Source organism: Artemia franciscana, chromosome 13 (genome assembly GCF_032884065.1).
Source record: "Artemia franciscana chromosome 13, ASM3288406v1, whole genome shotgun sequence".
Lineage (NCBI taxonomy): Eukaryota > Metazoa > Arthropoda > Branchiopoda > Anostraca > Artemiidae > Artemia > Artemia franciscana.
In genome coordinates this window covers 46154319-46163541 of record NC_088875.1, presented here as the reverse complement: position 1 = coordinate 46163541, position 9223 = coordinate 46154319, and the positions used below count along the sequence as shown (strand labels likewise).

The 9223-nt window shown below is 35.1% G+C and overlaps 1 protein-coding gene across 1 annotated transcript in view; it reads left to right on the top strand.

The window, feature by feature from the left end:
- The first annotated feature begins 3851 nt into the window (after positions 1-3851).
- Positions 3852-9223, top strand: part of LOC136035000 (protein jim lovell-like) — a 54700-nt gene continuing 49328 nt past the window's right edge. Inside the window, exon 1 of the mRNA XM_065716571.1 lies at positions 3852-3981. The gene's annotated coding sequence lies outside the window, so the exon portion shown is untranslated. The remainder of the gene's footprint in view (positions 3982-9223) is intronic.

The window sequence follows — 9223 nt, the reverse complement described above, 5'->3', positions numbered from 1 at the left end:
AAAGACATCAGCTTTAGACCATTCAATTACGCCGAACAAAATAACTATTTTGATTAGATGTGATTAGATTTTGAGAGTTATCCGCAGATATTAGACTTTGGCAGGAACGTTGAAAATCTGAAATCTCCAAGAATATTCTACAAACTTGTGAAATTGCTTTGTCTAAGTATAATAAAGATTTCTTCCTAACGTCGTAATTTTATTGCAGATATTCGCTGCATTACCGTTCACGACAGCTTCAATTAAGCGGCGTTTTCTTCCCTGAGAAGAATAAAACTTATCTCATGTCACCCATGACTGAAGACCGATTGAACGAGATTACATTACCTCATGTTCATAAGGAAAGGGAAATCGATGTAGATAAAGTCTTATATCATTTTAGTCAGTCAAAACCAAGACGAATGTGTTTGTCAAATTGGGCCATAGAACAACTTATTCATAAAATTGTACTATCAAAAAAGTTGTGATATTCAAGTTTCTTATGAATACTTTGTTTTACATTACTACTGTCCTTTGAAATAGGAAAACTGATTCTTTATTTGAACTTTTATTCTTTAAATTCAGGATAAGAGTAAATCAGCTACAACTTATGCAATAGTTCGCTTTAGACAATTTATAACGAGGAATAATAAGTAATACATTACTACACTATAGAAACTTACTGATGGAAAAAATAGCCAAAAATGTTCAAACTGGTTTATTTTAAAAAAAAGCTTCATCATTTGAAAAAATGGTAATATCAGTATGATACTGAAAGTATTTCCGTACTTGAAATAAAAAACAATAGCTCTCAACATTCAAATGCTTATGGTCTTAGGAGCAGATATGATATGTTAATGCAAAAACATTCTTACGGCTTCAAAATTCTTTAAATATTTTGTCAATGTGTTTGAGTCACACCATATTTTTTGCTTTTTTTGCGAACTCTGGCTAACAAAGAGGAAAAACGGCCTAAAAGTTAAAAGCGTGTCATTAGAAACCTAAATTTTGAAAATATTCCCGGAGAGGGCCCCTTGACCCACTGCCTTGCTGGGGGTTATCCAACATCCCCAAGCCCCTTGGTGCTTTCACCCCCCCCCCAGCGCTTAGCTTCCTTTTGGCCAATCCTGGATCCACTGCTTTGCACGTAATAATGTCTTGAGGGATTAGCAACTTGAATAGTATACGCCCTATAGCTGTCATCGGAGTACTTGGGTCTCCACTACTGACATACTGACTTACCATTTCATTGATAGTTTGTGATACAATTTAGAAATTCCTGACATGTGGCACTCTCTGGCTGGCTCGTGGCACCCCTTAGCACCCATCATTATCATGTAAGCGTTTCAGACGTTTGGCCATCCTGACAGATGTTTTTTATTAAAAACAGCGAGATTTACCACTTATTCCTAAAGCATTTTCGGAGATTTTTTTGTATAAATCCATCGCTTCGTTTTTTCACAAGATAGCCAAATCTTGATGACCCAGTGTAGTTTCCGGCTGTTCCACTCTATGACTGGTCAATGGCACCCCATAGCACTAATTATCATTCCTAAAGCATTTTCAACCATTTTCTTAAAAAATAACCGTACAATCCGTAAACACTAAAATTGATCGTTTAAACGTGCAAGAGAATTTCCAATAGCGTTTCCTCTGATAAGTCGTGGCACTCTGTGGCTGGACTTTGGCACCATATCCCATCGATCATCATCACTTAAGCTTTTCAGACGCATGGAATATCCTGACAGATAATTTTTCTTTAACAGTGGAACCTACCATTTCATTATTAGACCGTGATACTCCATCGGAATTCCCAGCCTATGGCCCTCTCTGGCTGAGTCATGACACCCTCTGGCACACATTATCATTCCTTCGGCATTTTCGGACTTTTATTTTATAAAAATAAGGTTTTAACTCCATTAACTTGTTTAAGTGTTGATTTATATATTGTCCTCCATTTTCAAACATCAAAACGCTTCACACCCAAACTTCGTAATATTTAGCTGCCCTGTGGCACAAATTATCGTTCATAAAGTATTTTCAGCCACTATCCAACGAAACTAACCGTATAAACTAAAATTGATCATTGATTTTATTTGAGCAACGGGACAGTCCGTTTCATTGTTAGATTGTGATGCTCCATGACATTTCAACCCCCCTTTTTCATTATTTCCAGTGATTTTAAAAAACTTCCCCTTTATTTTTGAAAAGGACAAAGAATATTCAGCATTTTCTTGAATAAGCCTTTTCCTTATTCCATTCAACCAGTGGTTTTATATATTTTCCCCTGTCAAATTAAAACCTTCTAAAATATACAGAAATTACCTTCTAAATGAGTCTGAAAGAGAAAAAGAGACAGAGAGAGAGAGAGAGAGAGAGAGAGAGAGAGAGAGAGAGAGAGAGAGAGAGAGAGAGAGAAATAAAAAGGCGCAAAAACCCAGAGTCAGACACTCGAATACACAAGGACAAACACGGACACAAAACAAACACACACAAAGTCAGAAATAGAGGGAAAGAAAGAGAGACAAAAATACACACACTAACACACAGGGTCACACACACGAAATTACAAATACAGGCACAGAGACAAAAACAATCACGCACAAATATACACCAAGTCAGACACACGAACACACAATGACAGATACAGAGACTAAAACGCACAGAAACACTAAAAGTCAGCAAAAAGGCACATAGAAAGAGACAAAACACCCGCACAAGCAAATAGTTTCGGATAAACGACCACACAAAGACAGACACAGAGACAATAACGCACACAAACACACAAAGTTAGACACACAGGTGCAGAGTGTGGTTTCTTCTACATCCCCTTCAACATACGCTGAAAGTTTCAACGTAATACAATCAATCGTTCTTGAAGCATTTCTGATGCGTCCGATTGAAAACCTGTATGGGTATAATGTGTTTAAAATTAGTTTCTTACAGCTTTTAAATATCCCAAGTTTCTACTCTTAATATCCTTAGTTTTAAATGCAGTAGTAGTAGTAATAGCAGAAGAATTAATTGCAATAGCGAAAGCTTTAGTGGCAGTAGTATAATAGAAGTAGTAATAATAGAAACAGTACCAGTAGTATGAGTAGAAGCAGTAGCATCAGGTTATAAATATATTCTTTTGGCTAGTCTAGCATTCCTCACAACAAGCCATGTTAGTTTCAACTTTGCCTACCAAAATTTTCCAAAGATATTGCAGTTCCACCCTTTTGACAACTTGTATAGAGGGCGTTTTTGTTTCAGTTCATCTTCCCTCTTCGAATGTTCGCAAAGAATTTTCCTTTATGCCCTTCGGCAAAGTTGTGATAGTAGTCACATTTGCGGTCTTGATATTAGTAGTAATACTATTGAAGCGCAGCAGTACTACTACCAGCATGAGATTTACCTATTACCTTTTGGTCAGTAGGACATCCCTCTCATAATGTCCTGGAAGTTTAAACTTAATACAATTAGCCATTGCTATAACATCATCGATTTGTCCTTTTGATAACATGTATATTCATATACTGTATATGCCTATATATTTCTTGAAAATTCCACCTTCATAACCTTAGGCACAGTGTTAATAGTAGCCATAGTACTAGCAGTGATATTATTAGTGCTATTATTGACTAGAGGCACTACTAGCAGTAGCAGTATCAACCCGTTGCTTTTGGTCAGTAGAACATCCCTCTCATCAACTCATCGAATTTCCAACTTAATAAGGTTGGCTACTATTCTATCAATGGGAATATCCATTGATGATCTACAGTTGTTGATAAACAAATTTTTCATAATTGTTAACAATTGTTGATAAACAATCAACATTTGTTCGTAAAAAAAAGACTCCCATGTCGCAGCCGAGCAATTCAAATTTTATGGAAGAAATCGAATTTATGCCTTGCTTTCTCTCCTTGGAGAAAGATGCCTCATGAATAAGCTTAAACTGAACTAAACCACTTCCTTTTCTGTGATGTTGATTATTGTTTGATACATACTAATATTAAAAAGGTTCACACAGTTCTTTTACTAATCATGACTGTAATGCCTTAAGTATAGTTAGCGCTCCCACAACTTCCCTTACCAATTGTATAAATTTAAGAACTTGAGAACTCAGATAGCTAAGAAATAAACTTAACTTTGCTATGAAAATTTGATCCTGAGTCTAAGTATGATATTTTTCTCCATTATAAATTCAATTTTAAGTTAGCCTATTTACAGACCCTCAAAGAGGATTCCTTTAACAGATTTTAGATAGGCTAGTTTACAGTTTGTAGCCTATGCATATGTTAGTGTCATTCATGTTAAAATTGATTTACAGTAAATTTATGACAGTTCATATAACTGAATTACTAATAAAGTAAACATCAAGTAAACACCCACTTGATGGCTTTTTTATGTTCTTTACAAATATAATAACTGCCTCTAGGCCCACCTCAAATTCAAATTTTAGCAGTTTTTGAATTTTTAAGCTAAACTAAAGTTATTATAAATAATTTGGTAAAATTCTAGTTAATTGACTTCTTGCTATCTCAGAAAGGGTTTAGGTTAGGAAAATGAAACTTTCAGGGATGGGTCTACAGGTTAAAGTATGTCCCAGGGTATTGAAAGTACCCATCTTGACTCCTTCTCCCTCTAGAGGGCCTTGACCTTTGATGACCTTTAAAAATATGTGTGTAAGTGAAACCTTGCAAAATAGATCTTCTGTTTAATTGAAGTAGCCTACAACAAAATTACACTTACAGACATATTTTTAAAGGTCATCAAAGGTCAAGGCCCTCTAGAGGGAGAAGGAGTGGAGATGGGTACTTTAAATACCCTGGGACATACTTTAGCCTGTAGATCCATCCCTGAAAGTTTCATTTTCCTAACCTAAACCCTTTCTGAGATAGCAAGAAGTCAATAAACTAGAAATTTACCTATTGGTAAAATTCTAGTTGATTGACTTTTGGCTATCTTGGAAAGGGGTTTAATTATATAAATTATTATATTCATGAAGAACATAAAAGAAGGTATTGAGTGGTATGTTCACTTTATTGGTAAGTCAATTAAATGAGCTGTTGTAGTTTTTGAAAATTTGTCAATTTTAAGAGCTCAAAAAGTGCTTAAATTTGAATCTACAGTAGAAGCAAATAGGCCTCTTATATTCATAAAGAATATAAAAAAAGGCATTGAGTGGTATGTTCACTTTATTGGTAAGTCAGTTATATGAACTGCTATGATTTTACCCAGCACTGAGAAAATTTAGTATTATTTTGTCAAAAAAAAGCAATAACTCATACTTTAATTGAAAATTTATCATTGTTAAGAGCTCAAAAGTGCTTAAATTTGAATTTGAGGTAGAAGCAATTATTGTATTTGTAAAGAACATAAAAAAAAGGCATTAAGTAGTATGTTCACTTTATTGGTAAGTCAGTTATATGAACTGTCATAATTTTACCCAATTTACCTGTAGGCTAAATTGAATTGATGGTAACAAAACCAAGAATCAGTAAATGTATAGGAAATATATAGGCCTAATATGGGCTATATATTTAGGTAAGCTAAGTTCAGAAAGGATAGGTTAAGCTGGGTTGCACCCTCTACTTATAAAACCTCTAAATAATCATTCATTGTGCTAACACTTTCATTTATGATGCTGAAATCATCAGTATAATCTAAGTCAAGGACAGTAATACTTCCTCATTTGACTCTATGTTTTCCAAATGCCATTAGAATACAAATTTGCTAACAACTAAATTCGAATTAAAGAACAAACTGAAGTAATTATATTTATTTAAGAAACTTCTTCATAGCAGGGCAAATGAAACTATAGGATGGATGTTTCTTTGAGTAACAGTTGGGGCAACAAATCATGTTATCACGAGGAGTATTTTATGTTAATCCAGGTTTATCACTATAAAAAGCACACTTCTTTTATCTATAACTTTGACATTTAAAACAGCTTTAGGAATCACTCTGTCTTTCTCAACTCTGAATAACTGGTAACAAAACTTTATCCAATGGACAATATAATGCTTCAAAAATGTTTCAGATTCAAATGTAACTTTTACTATTGTTGACTTTCCAAGTCACCTGAACTCCAGGATCCCAGGCAAAGTGGTTGTTAGAGTTTTGATATATGGTTAAAATATTCAACCTAATCATCCAACAGTAAAACAATCCAATTTCTAGGTATTCTGATATATATTTACAATGATTTAGGTTAAAATGATTTACCTAGTTCTTTGGTGCAACACTTTTAAAGTAAGTTAGATATATTTTCTTCCGTCAAAATTTACTGGAGTCAAAAATTATGTATATTGCGGATTTTAATATTGACATAAGTATTTCTAGTCTTACTCTTTCATCTACATATTATTCACCTTTGGCTGTTGATTTTTTGATACTTTGTCTTTTGCTAGGCTTTCTTCCAGCTTGCGATATTCTAACTTGAGTTGTAAGCTTGACAGCAGCAATTATTGACAATATTTTTCTTAATGTTGAAACTTATTCATGCCATGTTATTGTTGCTGACATGTCAGACAACTTTATGCTTCTGATGGATTCCTACATGTGGACAAGTAGCAACTCTGATCAAGACAACTAGAAGACTAGATACTGCATCTGTTAAGCAACTGAATGAACTACTGCTTAAAATTGACTCCTCGCCATGCTTAAGACTGCAAGGATACAAATCAGGCTTCACATTATTTTGTAAATAAATTCATCAGTGCTGAATCTGGTTAATCACATATCTTCAACCCATTTAAGAAATTACAATTGATCCAAAAAGCCTTGAATTACAAAGAGGACTACTAAGGTCCATCTAGTTAAAGAACAGACTGTAAAGAAAACAGTTGTCTCATCCAGATGAAATGATTCAAGCTTCTTTTAAAGCTTACAGGAATTACTTAATCAAAGCTCTACTGTCTGCTAAACAGCAGTACTATTTGAAAGTATTCAATAATGCACATCCCCTAACAACATGCAGTCATTAATAAATGACTGCACTACATAATTTGTCAGGTAAAATTATTGTTTGACCTCTGGAAAATTGCAACAGAATTTTTTTCTGCACAAAAATCAGCTGAATTCCATAAAAATAATCCAATCAAATCCCCTGTTCTAGCCAAGTGGATTGGTATGCTGTATTTAGGATCCTTTGTTAGAGAGGGCAAGGGTTCAAATCCTAGTGTACCCAATCATTTGGTTTGGGACAGGGTCAGTGGCATGACTCTGTAAGTTCAGCCAGAGTTGACCCAGCTCTAAATGGGTACCTGGATAAATCTGGGGAAGGTAAACAGGAAGGATGTGCAAACACATTGGATGGCTGGCCCTCATCCCCCATTGCACTTCCTGGCCGAAGGGCCTTGAGAAAGAGATCAGCACCACTGGTTTGAACCTTAAGGGTCTAGTACTGCATTCTTTACCTTCTACTTTTTTTTTGCACAGGTGTCCCAAATTTGCCCTCGAAGGGGAAAACCGATTTTTGTGTTTATACATATTTTGGAGTTTAAATTGTTGTTACCTATCAAATCAAGCATGAGGAATCCAAATACTATGTCAAAAATCCATACCCTAGTATAAATTTTCACCTTCATGGAATGGGGGGAGGGGTAGATAAAGTATGCAGATCATTATTTGACAGATTCCTGGTGCTAAAGGATCATTTTATATCAAATAAAGTTATGTAATGCCAAATGTGAGGTCAAAAAGCAATTATTTTTTACTATTTACCTAATTTCCCCTGCTGAGGACCCTGTAATGTGAGGGGTTGCTAAGTATAACTTCTTGAAAATCCCTTCTTTAATCAAGATCAAAACTTTAGATCAATCAGTTACAAAAAGGAACATTTAGAACTCAGGTATATTAAGAACAAAAACGTTTTGTTTTTAAAGCACAATCTTAAGCTAATTCTTCTTCCCAATCATCTTTGTTATCACCCTCATCCTGTCTTGCTGCAGCATTAGCACATAATGCCCCTTTACACTTGGTAAATCTGCAGGGTAAACCATTCCAACAGCAGCTGCACCTGAGAGAATTGCACCTGCTGATGCACTGGCACTGCACAATCTTCAGCAGATTTTCTGGTGTTGGTGAAGTATCTGACATGATGGGAATATACACATTCTGTGAGGAAGAGAGGCACCAACCCCACTTTTCAGGCTTTAGTGATTTGGACATGTCTTGCTCCTTCATTATTTGCAAATAGCAACTGTAAAAGTGGCACTTTATGGAAGCCAAAGCTGGCAGAAGCTGCTCTGCCTGAACAAAAGCATTTGAACTTGCAACCCATGTAGTAAATGCTTGTGCTGGATATTCATAAGGCTCTTCTCAATACTTTTGCCTTTGTGTATGCAGAGCAAAGCTTTCTCTCCTGTTTTGGTGATCTCCTGGCAGTTCGATCCTGGTGTCATGAAGATCTTGCAAGCATTGTTAAAAATACCATCTTTAAGTGACAATGAAACCAGTGCTGGTTTCCCTATGCTGTAAAGTCTGGATGTTGTATTGCAGCCAGACATTGCATGGCAACATATTTTCTGCTGCTTTGGTTCCTAGCTTCTTCTTGATCCTTTTTATGTCATAAGCTTGTTGGTTATTTTCATGTTTGTCTATCTGCACAAAGATATTACATGCATCAAGCTTCACATAGTCCAGCAGAAGCATAAATAGGTTGATATCATACCCAATCAAAGTGGTCAACAAAGTTTCAGTACAACTGAGCATATAGAACTTATCCTGAGTTTGCCCAGCCACTCAGTAAGTGGGTCAATGAAGCATTGTTTATTTCTGGGACTCCTCAAAATTCCTCCTTACTTTTGATGATCTTTATGTTAGGAGAGAATTCAACTGTTGGACATGACAAACCTTTGGTTCTCTTCAGCTATGGGTAATTTTTTGGCATAAGTACATCATTGTAAGAGTAAAAAAGTACCACTGCCTACCCAAATTGCCTTTTGAAATAATCTAGAAGTATGAATAAAGTTACACAGATAACTCTTTGTTTTTCTCCTTTAACTTACATGATCCACTAAAATGTCATACAGAAGAAATTATATTATCCCAGAAATACATATAGAAACCAACAAAAAGTCATAAATAAGGCTTTTATAGCCTATGCCTACATGATTTCATGCATAGAGCAATTTAAATAAAGTGATACAGATGACTTTTTACCTTGTATTACGACAGAGTAGCCTAAATATAGTCATGCAAATGACTTTTTCAGTAATAGAAATTTTTTCTTTATATCTGACTATGTCAATTACTA